This window comes from Pygoscelis adeliae, unplaced genomic scaffold, assembly GCF_000699105.1.
Source record: "Pygoscelis adeliae isolate BGI_AS28 unplaced genomic scaffold, ASM69910v1 Scaffold225, whole genome shotgun sequence".
Taxonomy (NCBI): Eukaryota; Metazoa; Chordata; class Aves; order Sphenisciformes; family Spheniscidae; genus Pygoscelis; species Pygoscelis adeliae.
Genome location: NW_008824898.1, coordinates 260,601 through 264,602, shown reverse-complemented (window position 1 = coordinate 264,602; position 4,002 = coordinate 260,601).

Sequence of the window (4,002 nt, the reverse complement as noted above, 5' to 3'; positions counted from 1 at the left end):
GGGAGGGGAGGGGAGACGTGACGTGACGTGACGTGACGTGACGTGACGTGACGTGACGTGACGTGATGGAGACGTGAGGAGAGGAGACAGTAATGACTTAGAAAGATTTGGGATTTCAGTGCTGGTTTTTCACGTGGATAGACACACAACTAGGAAATGGTTTTTCCACTGCCTTGCTGTTGGTGTAGGAATTTATATTTTTAAAAGCATGGATCATAATGATAGTAAAATTAAACCATACAAGAAATGTATAGTTTTATGCATTTTACTCACTCTGTGGTTGTGTAAATAAAACCCTAGGGACACAGCAGAAGAAAATCAGGCCATTTTATGCTGTTGACTGCTCCACCCAACTTCAGAATAACTGGGTTTGAAAAAAAGAAAATAAATATACCTTTAAATATACCTTTATTAAGACAGAAAAGTAATGAACTTAAATCATTAAACATAGGTGAGGCTTCTGTAGATCATCAGATATCAAACCCAATGTAATCACAAATGTCACCTAGTATTGAAGGGTTCAGGAACACAGGAAGGACTTTCTTTTGATTTAAACCACTGCATCCTGAAAACTGATTTTCTAGCTTTCTGCCAGTAGAAGTCAGATCAGAGTCAGGTTTAGAATGTGATTAGTCCGAAATGTAAACGTTTGATACTTCTTGGTGGTTGTTTTTTTTTTTTTTTGGGGGGGGGTGTCTTTTTTCTATTATTACTTTTTGAGAATGACTTGTTTGCATGTTTGTCTGTTGAGGGTTGGTGATGACTCTGTTAGTTTGCATTAGACTGCTTATAGTGTCAGCTGAAGTAAGTCTGGCATACATATGCTCCTCACACAGCCTCAAATTTTGCTCTATCAATACTTTTCTTAAGTGCATTGTATTAAGGATTCTGTATGACAGGTTTGCACCTGGAGGCAAAGCCTGTTCCCTTCCCCCTACTCCTTCCCTGAAACCCCAAGTCTTTTCACATCAAGTATTTAATTTTCCTTTGTTCAGGATAAAATGATATGTAAAGTATGTGTTGCCATGGATGCAAAACTGAGAGCCTATTGATCCTCCCCTTGTCCAGGTAGATTTCAAGCAGGATATTTAACATCAGAGGGCACTACGGCATGGATGTCAAGAGCCAGACAGATTGGGGCAGGGAGAAATAACTAAAATTGACGTTCCCATAGCTTGAAAGTGTCTTGTTGAAATAAAGCAAATCTTGTGCCCCCCAGGGGGTTGCTGGACTTGTTCTCCATGTGCTCGGCAGCATTCCTCTGCCAGCACTCGGTTTTCTCCCTTCCCTCCTCCACATGCTTCCCGCCATGCAAATGGCATGGATCATTCCCATTTCCCACCAAACCCACTCAGATTTGAGCTGTGGCCTGGATAAGTCATTTTTTGTGTATGCCGCAGATTAAGGAGCAATGGCATTTTAAATACCACGGGAGAGTGGTGTGAAGATGAATGTCTGAGAGTGCTGCAGGAGGATCCCCGACTGCTGAATGACCCAACAAGGTCAAACTGCTCATCCATCTAGGGCAAGCAGGTAGGGAGAGGGGAACACACAGCTGCTCACGGCTCAGGGACTTCTGGAGATGACAGCTCTGCCTCTGTGTTTTCCTCTTGCAGCAGATGAGGCTGTGCACCTGGTTTTCATGAACAGCACGTGGGGTAGTGTCGAGCTGCGGGTGAGAGGCAATCATCTCACAAGAGCATTATAATGCCAGAGAGGGACACAGAGGGGGTGTGGTATAAATAAGTACATTTCCAACGTGGTTTACAATGTTCCCCTAACTTAATTTCAACCTTATTTTTTATACCTATTGTATTTGCCATGGCTTCATATCCTTTCCTTTCAGCGGCAGCATACTTATATCAGAACATCATTTTGTTGTTGTAATTACACTGGATTGTGGCCTCCACAGAACTCCACTAAAATTGTTTCATTTAATTTTTGCTAGAGTGTAGCATTGCCTCCACAGACTTGCACCAAAATTGGCTCATTTTGCTTCAGATTATCTTTTCCCCACAGGATTGCATTATTACGGCCTGCACTTGCTTGTCGTTGCCAAAAGCACACACTTTAATCCAGCTTGAGTCATGAGTTAAATGCCTTTTTAGGGTTTTCTATATTTTTTTGTGGGGCACGCTTTGCGTACTTGTGGGCAGGGCACCACCAGAGACCTGCTCAGCAGTGCCTGCCGTGTAGCGGAGGGGGCCAGAGGAGCCTGCAATCGGGTGAGCACGAAGCTGAAATTAGCTTCTTGTTCAGGCAGCTCGATGTCTCTGTTACTGGGGTGGGGGAAAGGTGAGGATATCTGCAGAAGCAGAGGGGAATATTGCTTCCCTTGTTTCCAACAATCACCCTGTTGTAGGGCCCTCGCTCCTTTCTCATTCATAAGAGCTACAGCGGCAGAAAGGCACTTTCTTTTTTCTAACCGAAATGGGCTTTAATAAAGCTATTGTATTTGATCACTGGCTAAGGAAACAATAATTTAGCATAATAGGAAAAGATCATTAATGTTCAATGAACCTAACACCCTGCTCCAGTTTCTGCTGCCCTGGAGAGATGGAGTAAACTCTTCTTCCTTAATGGAAGACTAAACAGAGTACATTTCATTTTTCATTTCCAGCACTTTTTCCAATAGGCTTGTGATGTTCATTAATGCGTGCTGAAAGGGGTGGACTGCCTGGCAGCAGGGGAAAAATTGGGTGGGAGGGCTTAGAGCACATAAAAACTCACTTGCTTTTCATCAGATGGCTCTCTAGGGCCTTTGACTTCTTTCTTGACAAGCCTCATTTCAAAAGCCCCCAAGGACCATGCCAAGGGGATGTGGTGGTCCATTATATTACAAAATAGAGAGGAGCAGAGAACAACGCTCACGTCCCCTCTCCCACAGCCATCCCTCCACGGGGCATCTACAGCAGGGAACTGCACTGCTGATTTGTCTACCAAGGGATTCCCTGGGGCATAGAGGGGTTTTCTGAGCTGCCAGGTCAGTGGCTGTCCTCCTGCCAGGGTCAGATAGAGGAGGAAAGGCTAAAATTGGTGTCTGGATGGCATGTTGACTGCAACTGCGATTTTGTATGAAAGCAAGCTGATAAATGCTCACAGGTGTAAGGTTTGCACCACTGCAGCTCTGGATTCAAATGCCACAGCCCGCTCCCGTGAAAGTGCAGCTGGTGTAATTTGCACCAGAGGAAGCTCAGGGCCGAATCCTTCTCCACTGATCGCTTCAAACACTTTTAGCACCATCATGCACAGTCACCTGCGCTCACCTCCCCTACCAGAGCCATAGCACAATTCCCGTCCTGAGTGCTCCCCTCACGTGGGTGGGAAGGTGCCTCTGCGTCCTTGTCAGCATTTTTGGTTGTGAGGTTGGCTCTGGCTGCCACGGCTGCTGTGGGAGTGAGCTCTGGCCGCATTTACCTGTGCAAGACAAGGAAGTGAAACACATGGCAGCCACGGGCATTGCTGTTTCAGCTCTGCGCAAGGAGCCGCTGTCTTGCTCGCTGCCTGCAGGCAAAAGGTGAGCCGCTGTGAGCCTAAGTGCTGGGCTGGCTGGAACTGATCGAATAAAATGCCTGAGCGCAGGTGTAATGAAACAAAGCATCTCCACAGAAAAGCTGGGACACAGCTAATAACATCACGTTAGCCTCTGTTTAGTGCAATAAAAAAGGGCACCACTACCGACCGTTTTCCTCTGAGAATTTTCCTTGATAGATTTTGCCATCGGAGAATGCACCATCCTCATCCCCTGCTGCGCAAGAGCAAAACTAGAGGGCTTGACCGTCAGGGACAAGCAATTAGAAGCAAATGGTGCTGCAGCGGGAACTTACCCCAAGTAAGTAATAAAAGATTTACAGTGCATATGGCTACACTGCCTAATGTTCGTGTCAGACATCACTGATAACAACCAAGCCGACTGTAGTGATAATTAACAACAAGATTAAGGATAATAGCTTGTTCCACAGCAACAGCGAGTCCCTGGTGATGCAGAGTGGATTCGCTGTC